We start from the raw sequence: 13,921 nt of genomic DNA, 5'->3' as shown, positions 1-13,921 counted from the left end.
GTTTCTCCCAAACCTCATCTGCCTGTCACACACATGATATCATATGTGATATCAACTGTGGGGCATGTAAAGAATACATGACTAGAAAGGAACTATCAGGAGGTAGGTTTGGCCTGTGGAGCTCACTGTCAGCTGTTTGGTACAGACAGTGAGCCCCTTTAAAGCTGTCTCTTTCCTGGAAGGATTTGGCTGCAAACTCTGCCTTCAAATGGATGGGTTCCCACCCCCTTTTGCACACTTGCCAACCTCTCTGCAAATAAGAAGAAGAGTTTGGATTTGATATCCCGCTTTATCACTGTTGAATTGTAGCAGTGTCCAAGTGCACAGCGGAATGATGAGGAATACGTGCACATACTCTATATTGCTTTATTTACATTTCAAAGCTGGTAGATTACAGAAAACCATCTTGTCTCTGCCGGAGCAGAAAGTGCATCCTCTCTCCTCTGAAGCACGGAGAGAATCACACTCTGTGTGAGAACAGTGAAAAACAGGAAACCAGTGTACGTCACATCCAGCCTCCCCTTTCCCGTGGGAAACACAACAGCAATGCTGTCTGTGGAATGTAAACATTGTCTTGTGACAAGCCTTTCGCTGCACAGTGAAGAGAGCAGAAACCAACATCCTCCCCCTTTCTGTGAACACCACTGGGCAGTGTGTTCGTACAATATCAGTACAAACCCAACTTCTGCACATAGGTACAGTGTTGATCCCTTGATACAATCTTGGACAATACATCAGCAGGAATTTCATTACCTGGCATATAGGACACCGTTACGAGTCCCTTCTGAATACGTTCCCTAGCATGTTGCACCTTCAATTGCAAGTGCTTCGTGCTTTGCTTACAACCTTCAGAATTCAGCAAAGCCAAACATGCTTTGTTGTCCTGGTAAACCTGGATTGGACATTTGACAGGAATTTTCATGTCTTTGCACAATTGTAACAACCATTCACAATCTTTGAGTGAATAAGACAGTGCATTCAGTTCAGCTTCACAAGTACTTAAGCTAACTGTTGTTTGCTTCTTGCATGACCAATCAAATAGAGCCTGATTGTACATATAGCAAACTCCAGACGTGCTTTTCCTGTCTGTAGTGTCACTTCCAAAACTTGCATCTGCAAATATCTCAAGACCACCAGACTTCTGATTGTTAAATCTCAGTCTGTAATGCATAGTGCCTTTCAAATACCGCGCTATGCGTTTCAGAGCTTTCCAATCCTTAACAGTAGGATTGTTGACTTGTCTGCTTAGCAAATTACAGCTAACAGCAATGTCTGGTCTTGAACATCTGGCAATGAAGTTTAGCTTGCCTAGCACACTTCTGTACAGTGTAGTGTCAGAAAATGCTTCTTCAGTGTCATCTACCTGATAACCTGTTGTCATCGGTGTGTCTACAGGGTTAGCATCCATCAGGTTTAGTTTGTTTAACACATCAGCAATTTTCCGTGACTGGTGTACTAGAATGTTACCATCTTGATCTCTCTCTATTTCCAGAGATAGGTAGTTGTTTACCTCACCAAGATCTTTCATGTCAAAGTGTTCTTTCAGTTGAGCTAGGGCGTTATTGTACATTGTGACATCATCCCAAAAGAATAATAAATCATCAACATAAAACAAACAATACAGTTTCTTTTGCCCCTCCTCTTTGACAAATACACATGGATCAGCTTTCCCTTGCTTAAAACCTAGAGAAAACAATACTTCAGTGAGTTTTGTGTGCCAACACCGTGCACTTTGTTTGAGACCATAAAGGGACTTCTTCAGAGCACAAACAAATCCCTGTTTTACCTGTACGCCATCAGGTGGAAGCATATAAAGTGATTCATTTAGAGATCCGTACAGAAAAGCTGTATTCACATCATGGTGACTAGTGTGTAGATTCTCCTCTGCAGCTAGCTTGAGCTTAAGCCTAATGCTCTCATACCTCACTGTGGGTGAGTAGGTCTCGTGATAGTCTTCACCTGGTACCTGTGCAAAACCTCTGGCTACCAATCTGGCTTTGTGTCTGACTATCTTGCCATTTTGATCAGTCTTCGCTTTGAAGACCCATTTGCTTCCAAGCAGTTTCATTCCTGGAACTACTGGAACAAGTTCCCATGTTTTGTTCCTTTCCAAGGAATCAAGCTCAGCCTTCATGGCATTTAACCATGGTTCAGCTTCCTTTGAATCCAAATCCTGGATTTCTTGGAAACTTGAAGGTCCAAACACCTTCTTGGAGCTTTTAACAGCTGTTACTGCTATCTTGGCAAACTCATCAGCAAATCTCTTTGGAGGTCTGCCTTTTGTGGCTCTCTGTGACCTGCGAATTAGCCTTAAGTCTTCAACACTCTCCTCTTCCTTCTTAGGAGAAAAGCGACCTATTGTGAACAATGGTTCCTCCAATTCTTGATCAGAGCTTTCAGAGGGTCGCATAGAGGCTTTCGCACTCTTGAAATCCTCTGAGTCACCTGATTCAGTTTCAGACTCAGAATCAGAACTTTCATCAGTGGGTGTGGGTTGCTGTGGTTGCTTTTGACTATCCTCAGTCTCATCACTGTCATCAGGATAACATTGGAAAATTCCCACATTCTCCCCCCACTTGGCATTGTACTCAACACTTCTTGTGAGCTTAATGGTCTTAGAGTCAGTCATCCTTATTCTGTAAGAACCTTTCTCATAACCTAGAAAGATACCATGCAAACCACGCTTATCTAACTTGGAGTTTTGTGGTGAGTGAACCCACATGTCAGAACCAAAAATTCTCATGTGTTTGATGTATGGCTTTTTGCCAAACATCTTCTCATAGGGGGTACAACCAATCGCTGAAGATAACCTGCGATTATAACTGTAAGTGAAACATGAGAGAGCTTCGGCCCAATAACTCTCTGGAAGATTTGCATCATGTAGCAAGGTTTTTAACCCTTGAAGCAATGTTTGATTTGCTCGTTCCGCAAGTCCATTCTGCCATGGCGAGCGAGGACTAGACAAATCGTGTTGAATTCCGTTCTCAGTCAGAAAAGCTTCAAACTGCTGAGAAGTGAATTCCCCCCCGCGATCACTGAAAAGAATCTTTATCTTCTTACCATGCACATTTTCCAACCAAGCACAGAATTCCTTGAACCTAGGAAAAGCCTCTGATTTCTGCTTGAGATTGTACACATAAATATACCTGGAAAATGCATCAATGAGAACCATGAAGTACCTATTTCCACCCAAAGAGGGCGCTAGTGGTCCAACCAAATCAGCATGAACAATTTGGTATGGTTCTGTAGCTTGCCTACTAGACACCTTACCTTTCGCAGGCATTTTCACCTTGTTTGCTGCGCATGCCTTGCACTTCATGTGGTACCTGCAGGGTTTAATAGTCATACCTTCAACCAAGGCAGGCATTTTAGATACTGCCTCAAAACCCAAATGACCAAATTTTCGATGAAAATCATGAATGCATTCTGCATGCAAACATTTGTTAGAACCTGCAATGCAACAAGTGTCATCCTGCACAACATCATCATAATACAAAACATATAAATGATCAACATATTCAGCATACAATACATAATCATTTTTCTTTGTGATGATGCACCTTTTGTTCTTAAAGGAAACGTCAATGTTCCGCTCATTCAGCTGTCCAACGCTGAGCAGATTATGTTTGGCATCCGGCACATAAAGTACATTCTGTATCGATAAGTCCAAACTGTGAAGAACAACAGTTCCGTAGCCTTTACTGGGAATTGTGTGGTCATCCGCCTGGTGAATCGCACCTTCCTGCGGTGTAAAAGACACGAACAGTCGCTTATCGTTGCACATGTGGTGGGTTGCCGCTGAATCAACAACGAAGAAAGATCTAGACGTCTTCTGGACCTCTGCAACTTTTGGAGTAAAGCGTGAGACTATTGCCTTGGGCTGCGTTGTCCTGGACACCGGACCTTTGCCTTTGCCTCGGCCTTTTCCACGCGATGAGCTTTCGCTGCGCTGCTCTGTCTTGGCCCTGGGATATTTGCATTCCCTCTTCATATGGCCTAGACGTCCACACGAGTAGCATTTCACTGCCTTCAAAGCTTTGGCGCCATCTGGTGGTTCCACTGCACTCAGGGATGACGTCTGTAAAGACTCCCCCTTTCCCATGCAGCTATCACCCTGGCAATCTGCTTCATTCTGAATCATGGCAGTATCACAGGCTACTCTGAGCTGAGCATGTGGCTGATTGGCACCAGATTCCCCACGTGCATCAGCCAGCCTTCTGCAGCTAGCCATCTTATGCAGCTTGTTGTAGTAAAACATAGTAGATCCTGCTTCTGTCCTCATGTGTGCCTCTCTCAAAACGTCCCAAATTTCTCTGGCTGAGGTCTTATCACGCAATAGACAGAGCTCTTCTGGGGATACTATCAATGTAAGAGTTCCCCTTGCTTTGGAATCTTTAGCTTCCCATGCATCTGTAATTGGAGCTGGGGGGGTGTCTGTAATAACTTCAAACAGACCCTCTTTCCGCAGAATAGCCTCTGCATAGATGACCCAGTCCGTATAATTTTTCTTATTGAGCTTGGGAATCCCACAAGCATCCTGAAGGGCCATCATGACTCCGGCATTAGCCTTCTGCATCATCTCTGCTGCTTTAAACAAGCTGCTTTATACAAGCTGCATCTGTGCTGCTTCAAGCCTCATTCCAAAGGCAAGTTCAAAAGTGCTTTGTCTCTGCTGCCCTAAATCATGCTGCGTCACTGTTATCAGCAGCTGCTTCAGCCCAAAAGTTACTTTCGATTTCCCCAGCATAGCCATAGCCGCTGCCTGTTCCCGGCAAACGGACATAAAAGTTCAAAGTCCAGCCATAAAGCCATTAATTAGAAGCTGGCAGGCTGCCCGGAGCAGTAGCACATACCTCATCAATCATCTTGACGCGCAGATACCGTCCGATCCGTCCTTCTGCATTCCGATCCTTTTGCCGGCATTCAGATGACTGCATCTTCTGGGCCATAACCAAAATGTTGAATTGTAGCAGTGTCCAAGTGCACAGCGGAATGATGAGGAATACGTGCACATACTCTATATTGCTTTATTTACATTTCAAAGCTGGTAGATTACAGAAAACCATCTTGTCTCTGCCGGAGCAGAAAGTGCATCCTCTCTCCTCTGAAGCACGGAGAGAATCACACTCTGTGTGAGAACAGTGAAAAACAGGAAACCAGTGTACGTCACATCCAGCCTCCCCTTTCCCGTGGGAAACACAACAGCAATGCTGTCTGTGGAATGTAAACATTGTCTTGTGACAAGCCTTTCGCTGCACAGTGAAGAGAGCAGAAACCAACAATCACTACCCTAAGGAGTCTCAAAGAGACTAACATTCTCCTTTCCCTTCCTTTCCCACAACAAACACTCTGTGAGGTGAGTGGGGCTGAGACACTTCAAAGAAGTGTGACTGGCCCAAGGTCACCCAGCAGCTGCATGTGGAGGAGCGGGGAAGTGAACCCCGTTCACCAGATTATGAAGCTACTGCTCTTAACCACTACACCACACTGGCTCTCATAGAATCATAGAATTGTAGAGTTGGAAAGCTCCATCTAGTCCAACCCTCTGCAATGCAAGAATCTTTTGCCCAACATGGGGCTCAAACCCACGACCCTGAGATCAAGTTCCGTGCTCTGCTCGGTCTAAAAGGAAGGGGGAAGAAATCCTGTTTGCAGTGCAGTTTGGATCCAAATCAGTATACAGTGGTGCCCCGCAAGACGAACGCCTCGCAAGATGGAAAACCCGCTAGACGAAAGGGTTTTCCGTTTTGGAGGCGCTTCGCAAAACGAATTTCCCTATGGGCTTGCTTCGCAAGATGAAAATGTCTTGCGAGTTCCTGTGGGGTTTTTTCCCTTTCCCCCCCCTTTTCCTAAGCCCTAAGCCGCTTATCAGCTGATCCGCTGATAAGCCGCTTATCAGCTGATCCGCTAAAAGCCGCTAAACCGCTAATAGCGCTAATCCGCTAAGCTGTCAATGGGCTTGCTTCTCAAGACGAAAAAACTGCTATACGAAGAGCCTCACGGAACGGATTAATTTCGTCTTGCAAGGCACCACTGTAATTGTATATGATATAAAGGAGATTCCTGTATCCTAATTTATTAGCTACTTGCAGGAAACAAAATTACTGCTTCAGAAGCTGTAAGTGGCTGCCCCAGAGAAAGTGGAGGCTGTTCTGTTAGGGCAAATGAGGCAATAACCCACCAACCTCTTTCTGTCTGCCTTTCAACTTCTTTCTCCTTAGTTGACCCTTGTAGAACTCAACAGGGAGGAGGATGGAACAGAAACCCAAAAATTGTTGACTCGGCCTGTCGTTGGTTCTGGCTCCACAAATTATTGGGCTCGATGCCATCCACCTCAATGGTTCTGATGCATGTCAGCCACTCCTGCCCAGAGGTATCCTCTTCTCACTGCATGGATAACAGAACCTAGTAACAGAGATGATCTTGTGGATCTTCTTGCCCTATCTGAATATTGGTTGGCTGGTTGTATTTATATCCCATCCTTTTGTTCTTTCTTTTTATACTGCCCTCTCAATGTAAAACACACACACACACAAACACACCCAAAACCCCCCAACTACAGTCCCTAGCAAAAACCAAGTGTAAACACTGTAAATTCAGATATAGAAAATGTAAATACAAATAAAGTGACAAGGGATCACTTTTAAGTAAGTTCCATTTTTTTCACCAAGTGTGTGTAATATTTGAGGGGGGTGGGGGTGATAACCTTGTATAGTAAGTGTTCAATGGATTGAAACTGGCTGTAAAAACATTTCCCATTTATTCCTAAGTATTATTTGAAAGAAATTAGAAAGAGGAGGAGGAAGAGACCAGCAGGCGGATGAAAAGAGAAGGGAAGATGAAGGAATAAAAGGCACAAGTTTTACTAATAGAGGAGGTGAAAGGGGGGGGGGCACAAGACTGAGAGCTCCCAGGTCAATTTTAGCCCCACTTGGCCAAGTACGCTTGTCTTTTTATAGCTGCTTCTGAAATAACATACTGTGCAGGGGAGAGGGAGGGGTGTTGAATGGAGAGAAAGAAGACCCTAGACTGCATGTGCTGCCCACTAGGTCCAAGTAGAATGCAATGCTATATTATGGGGGGTCCAGTAGATGGCAGCATTTGCCTGTTGAAATGGCCCTTGTCACCCACTCCCCCCCCCCCCCCCGCATTTTGGCCAGCTCCTAAGCAGATGCAGGTCACTGAACTTCCCAAGATTTAAGTTTATATGGAACACGATTTTTGAACTTTGAGTCAATGCCTTTCCCATAGAACTATTGGTTCTCTATGCATCCTTTGTGACTGTGTTGCATTTTTTCCTATGACATACTTTTTGCACTTAATTGGCACCTTCTACACGATTTAAGCTGCAATACATTACTCATTTAGGCTGGAGTAAGCCCCATTGAACTTAGTGAGACTTATACCTGAGCGGACGTCTGCAGGGCTGCACTGCCATGCCTATTCTATTAGGAAACCTGATTGTGTCAATCAGCTTTGCAGTCTATCAGCTGACATTTTGCTAGATCAATCAATCAGGTTTATTGCAAGCCTGAAGACATAATAAAAAAGCAGATAATAAATGCATCAGCAAATCAGTGTCAATGTTCATCATAACAGTTAAGTACATTGTTGGCAGAATATAATCCTATCTTGCCATAGCAATTTACTTTTAATAAAAATTTATCCTCAAAGACATTCCTAGCAACTCTTTCTATAGCTGTGGGGAACTTCCTTCTCTTAGACACTAACCAATTCCAATATAGGCCATCTTCTGGTACGGCTACAAGATTTTCCAAACAATGTTATTGCTGGCTAGTTTTGAATTGTTGTTGTTGTTGTTTTCCCATCTTTCTCCCAAGTTGGGATTCAAGACAGCTAGCAACTTTTAGAAACACATTATAAAATACAAAGCAGTAAAAACAAACTAGTTAAAAACAATAGTTGAAATACATTAAAAGATTTAAAACCAGCAATTTAGATTCACGGATGCTTACACAACGTAGAATGTTGAGGACCAAACCATAGGCAGTTGCTTGAAATCAGCCATATAACATTAAAAAACAGGAAAGGGATTAGGAGAAAGCACCATAGATCAGTGAGAGAACAACTGCCTTGCATGCAGAAGGCTCCAGGTTCAATCCTTGGCCTCTGCCTCCATTAGCCATTGACAGATTGCAAGGCCAGCCCTACCATTTGACAGGGTGAGGTGGCAGCTGCAGGTGGTGGGTGCTAGGGAGCGGGGTGGGATGTTTGAAGACATGTCATATGACGTGCCTGTCATATGACATGCATGTGCCCCTTCTGCAATCAGCTGCAATCATCCCACCACCAAATTTCTAACACATGGAATGAAAAGTGGATGTCATCTTGTCCTTTGCCTCTGGCAGCAACATGTCTTTGCCCTGCTCTGCCAGGCTCTTCTGTTTTTTCCTGACTGCTTCAGGAACATCATTAAGTTTTAAGGAAATTTATTTCCAAAGATTTTTTTCCAAGGGTTGGTTTATACTTGGAAAGTTAATGGGTGTCTTGAATGCATGATTCTGCAGAAGGCTATATCTTGGAAATTAATACCAAGTAGGCGTTATCTTTGTTTTAACAGGGAGTATAACTGTTCAATTGTGTCTCTGATCCTGCATTTTGGAGTGTCCCTAGTCCAACCCAGATCTGAACCCCCAATGCCCAGTCATGAAATTGTTTTTTTTTTAATTAATATTTATTGAAATTTTCCAAATAATACAAAAACAAAAACAAAAATTAAAAGAGCAAAAAAATGTCAGAAAAGAAAACAATTAAAAAACACATAATATTTAAAAAACCTTATTTTCCTTCACCTTATTTCTCAGACCTCCTCCCCTTCTTGTATTCCAGTTTATGTTATCCGCTCAACAAGTTCTTATCTTATTTCTCAACCTTAACTTAATAATTTGTTTAATCATGCTATTATTTTCCTTTTCTTCTTTCTTCCGTTCCTCAATTTATTTTTAGGAACCTTATATCTATTTAATTTTTTAAAAAACCCAATTTTAACTTGATCTTAAACCTTTTTCCTAAAGTCGACCCAAATTTCCCTTCCACGATTTTCCCACATTCCATAAAGTTGCAAAAAATATAAAAGAAAAAAGAACTTAGCAAATTATGTTTTTACACCCTTTGGATTCCCAAATCCCACCCTCCCTTTCCCGGTTTTGGTCCCCAAACCAATGTCCATCAGTCCATCTATTCTCAGCCTGGATCCCAAACGTCCGAGGCTCTTAAATCTCTCTCAATTTCTCTCTGCCAGTTTTTTTGACAGTCCTTTATATTCAACACCAACTCTCGAAGAAGCTCTGTCCCAATAATGTCCATTTTTCTTCCAAGCAGGCCTCTGTATTTAAGAGTGGAGCTCAAATTTTGTTTCTTAAATCTTTTAGATCTGTATGTCCCAAAAGCTCCAACTTCCATCTTGATCAAATTTGTGCTAACAGGCCTCTGGTCTAGCTTGATCTTCCGCAACATTGTAGCTTCACCTTCATTTTCCACCAAATCCTCATATATCTCTTGTTCCACTTTCTCAGATTTCTGTTCCAACTTCAAGGGCTTTTGGTTCAACAACAAAGACTTGTGTCAAGTCTCTTCCTGTTCCAGTAAGATTATTTACTGTTTCATTCAATGTTTTTACCCTTGTAGTCAAAATATCGCTCTGGTCCTGGAGCTCTCCCTGGAGTTCCTGGAGCTTTCAAGGAGATAGAAGGTCCTACCCCAGTCAATGAAATTGCAGGAAAGGTGGGAGAGAGGAGGGATATCTCCTCCTCTCTCCCACACATATGCTTAATTTGAACTAACACACCTGTTGCAAGAACTTTGGAGCTCCTCGTCATTCCTCCAGCCCCATTCTTTGCTTCCAAGCTGCTATAACATATTTCAGAAAGGGTACTCTTTAAATTGGGGAGAAAAGGGATAATCAAAGGACTAAGACAAGCATCATGTTACTGTAGTCTTGCTGCTACCATCCATCTGTCCCAGGAACCAATGGAAGATTTCACTTTTGTGGGTGAAGTCAAACTGTTGGATAGTCACAGCACTTGCTGTGGCTGTAGAGAACAATACAGGAGAGACATGTTTTGTTGCAGTTGGGGCAGATGAAGGTATCCAGTTATGCTGCTGCAGATGCGATTCTTCTCTTTGTGTTCCTCCAAGTGGTCATTCTTCCTCTGGTCACTGCTGTGGATGCACAACCTGGCTATTTGTCTCCAAGCACTGAGGTCATCTGCAGAGATTCCCACATGGCGGGTTTGACATTGCCAGCCTTTGCGTCCTGTATACAGACATCTTTGTAATGAAGAGTTGGTCTGTCAGGTGCCTGAAGCCAGTTCCCAATAGAGCACATCATTGGGGATCATGTAATACATTGGGGGGGGGGGTTGTCAAGTGAATACCTAATAGCTAATGTTAAAGAAAGGTAAAGATACCCCTGCCCGTACGGGCCAGTCTTGACAGACTCTGGGGTTGTGCGCCCATCTCACTTAAGAGGCCAGGGGCCAGCGCTGTCCGGAGACACTTCCGGGTCACGTGGCCAGCGTGACATCACTGCTCTGGCGAGCCAGAGCCGCACACGGAAACGCCGTTTACCTTCCCGCTGGTAAGCGGTCCCTATTTATCTACTTGCACCCGGAGGTGCTTTCGAACTGCTAGGTTGGCAGGCGCTGGGACCGAGCAGCAGGAGCGCACCCCGCCGCAGGGATTCGAACCGCCGACCTTTCGATCGGCAAGCCCTAGGCGCTGAGGCTTTTACCCACAGCGCCACCTGCGTCCCTAATGTTGGAATTCCCCTAATACTTTTGAGTAAGGAGGGTGCTATGGAAAGGTCCTTTTTATCTTCACAAGGAAACCAGCAGCCCAGAGCAAAGGATGAGAGCAAAAGGAAAAGTAACTTGGCAATGGGGAAGGGGAAAGTGAGGCGAATCACTGGATTCTCCAGCAGACCCCACAAGGCCAATCACATTGTCACTCACCTTGTCATGGACATTGGGGGGGGGAGCACGTGGGTGGCGCTGTGGTCTAAACCACTGAGCCTCTTGGGTTTGCTGATTGGAAGGTCAGCGGTTCGAATCCCCATGACAGGGTGAGCTCCCGTTGCTTTGTCCCAGCTCCTGCCAACCTAGCAGCTCGAAAGCACACCAGTGCAAGTAGATAAATAGGTAGCGCTGCAGCAGGAAGGTAAACAGTGTTTCCATGCACTCTGGCTTCCATCACAGTGTTCCGTTTCACCAGAAGCAGTTTAGTCAAGCTGGCCACATGACCTGCAGACAAACGCCGGCTTCCTTGGCCTGAAAGAGAGATGAGCACCACAACCCCATAGTTGCCTTTGACTGGACTTAACTGCCCAAAGGTCCTTTACCTGTTTTTTTAACCTTTAGACATTGGGAATCACCAGTAGGTCTGCCATCCTCCCTCTGTATCCCACCAAATCTTACACCTAGGGTTCTTCTTAGGTTGTGGCCTTAGGTTGCGGTTGATGGTACCCCATATGGTCGCCACCTCTGGCCTCTTGTTGAGGGACATTGGGGGGATGAGTTTACCAGCAGCATGGAGCTGCCTCCTCCCTTGTTAGGGATGGGGGTGCCCAGTCTCCACACCACACCCGACAGAGGGCCAGATCCACTTTCAGGGTAAGGGGGCTGCATAAAGCTTGTCACCATTTAATCATGTATATGTCAATTGGTCAGCATTATATTTGATCAGTACCTCATCCAGCCTTGACTGGATGATCCAGGTGATCATTTTTATGCATCAGTGTTTTCTCTGATTATGTTTCTTACTTGTTTATTAATTCTCAGATAATTATAAACTGGAGTTATCACTGGGAAACTTTTTTTTTTTCATTTTCTGTTGCATGAGATTTTTCAACTGTTCTTATATGTTCTTTCAATGCTGAATTCAAATCTGGAATTGATTTTCGTGTACATGCTATAGTTATCTTTCAATTTCTGACTTTTGCCGATATATCATATTTACACTGGGGATAAGTGGACACTGACACGTTGATCTATCCTAACCACATGGTAATTATTGTTTTGCAAACTTATTTTTTCTTTATTTTTATAGTTTTGTAACCTAAATATTTGTATTTTTCAGATCGGACCATGGCTTCTTCAAGTAGACAAAAATGTGTAATGTGTATACTGTGTATTCCAAGGGAATACATTTTTTTTGCTTACCTCCAACTGTACATAGATATACAGTACACATCATTTTCAATGCTATACATGTCATGTTCAATGCTATATAAGTCACTTACATTTATACTCATATTGTACTACTTTGGCTATGTGTTTAATAAAATATTGGATTCTTGCATTGGAAATAACAAAGATTAGGTTGAAAAGTGAAAAACATGAACTACAAAAAAAACCTAGAGCTTACAGAACATAACCAACTTCAGATATGAAATCAGCACATTGAAATTAGGTTAGAACAACTGCAGGTGTCAATGCAACAAAATTTTTGTTCCCCAGTGTTATTTGAGAGCATTCACACCATGGGGATTTTCCTGATTGAAGCTTCCTCTGATTTCTGAGTGCTCTACCCAATGCTTTGTCAAATCCATATATTTAAGGAGATTATGTTCCCTTCAGATCTTGAACCTACCACCTTTTCTTCTCTCTGTATCATTTAATACTGATCATAGGCTGCATACACACCACACATTTAAAGCACAAAATTTCTCTCAAAGAATCTTTCAAACTGTAGTTGTTGGAGAGTGCTAGGAACTGTGGCTCTGTGAGGGATAACTTACAGTTTCCTGAATTGTTTGGGAGAAGGCATGTGCTTGAATTGTGCATTAAATGTATGGTGGGTAGGCATCCCTAGTGGTGAGCCCTTTGGACTTAAAAGCCTTTTGCACAGATGCACATAATTTATAAATATTACATATATACAGTGCGGAGAGAGAGAGAGAGAGAGAGAGAGAGAGAGAGAGAGAGAGCATGGCATGGCCAATGGCCAGGGAACTGTGGTTCAGCACCATATCTTAAGGAGTGTCACATGGAAGATAGAGCAAGCAAGCTTGCTACAGAGCAGAGGACCCAAACCAATGGCTTTAAGTTACAAGAAAGGAAATTCCTACTAAGCATCAGGAATAACATTCTGACGTTAAGAACTGTTTGACAGTGGGACGGACTCCCTTGGGAGGTTCTGGATTCTCCATCACTAGGAGTTTTAAAGGAGAGGTGGGTGTGGGTGGTCTCTCTCATGGATGCTTTAAGCTGAGATGCCTTCATTGCAGGGGGTTGGACAAGATTAAGGTTACCAGATTTTTTTCAGTGAATCCAGAGACACTTTTCAACTTCCTATTAAATAGATGGATTTTGTCAGGGGACTGATTTGTAAATCCGGGGACTGTCCCTGGGAAACAGGAACGTTTGGTAACCTTAGACTAGATGACTTTAAAAAGGTAAAGGTAAAGGACTCCTGATTGTTAAGTCCAGTCGCGAACGACTCTGGGGTTGCAGTGCTCATCTCGCTTTACTGGCTGAGGGAGCTGATGTTTGCCCACAGACAGTTTTTCCAGGTTGTGTGGCCAGCATGACTAAGCCGCTTCTGGTGAAACCAGAGCAGCCCACAGAAATGCCTTTTACCTTCCCGCAGGAGTGGTACCTACTTATCCACTTGCACTTTGACTTGCTTTCAAACTGCCAGGTTGGCAGGAGCTGGAACGAGGAACGGGAGCTCACCCCATCGCGGAGGTTCGAACGCCAACCTTCTGATCGGCAAATCCTAGGCTCATGGTTTACACCACAGCACCACCCGTGTCCCTTAGATGACTTGGGGGGGGGGTCTATTGGTCTATGATTCTATGGAGGGTCAAAGGTTCCTCACTCACTAAATTTCAATCAGAGTAGATCGACTGAAATTAATAGATCCAAGTCAGTTGTGACCATTAATTTCAATAGGTCTACTC

The 13,921-nt window shown here is 43.7% G+C and overlaps 1 protein-coding gene across 1 annotated transcript in view; it reads right to left on the bottom strand.

Annotated features, from left to right (window-relative positions):
* LOC307220485 (mas-related G-protein coupled receptor member H-like) overlaps window positions 1-13,921 on the bottom strand; it is a 45,271-nt gene that overhangs the window by 29,380 nt on the left and 1,970 nt on the right. The gene's annotated exons all lie outside the window — the stretch shown is intronic.

The sequence above is a fragment of the Podarcis cretensis genome (genome assembly GCF_951804945.1).
Source record: "Podarcis cretensis genome assembly, chromosome: 7".
Classification (NCBI taxonomy): domain Eukaryota; kingdom Metazoa; phylum Chordata; class Lepidosauria; order Squamata; family Lacertidae; genus Podarcis; species Podarcis cretensis.
Note: the sequence above shows the minus strand (reverse complement) of the source record. Positions and strands in the feature narration are given on the sequence as shown.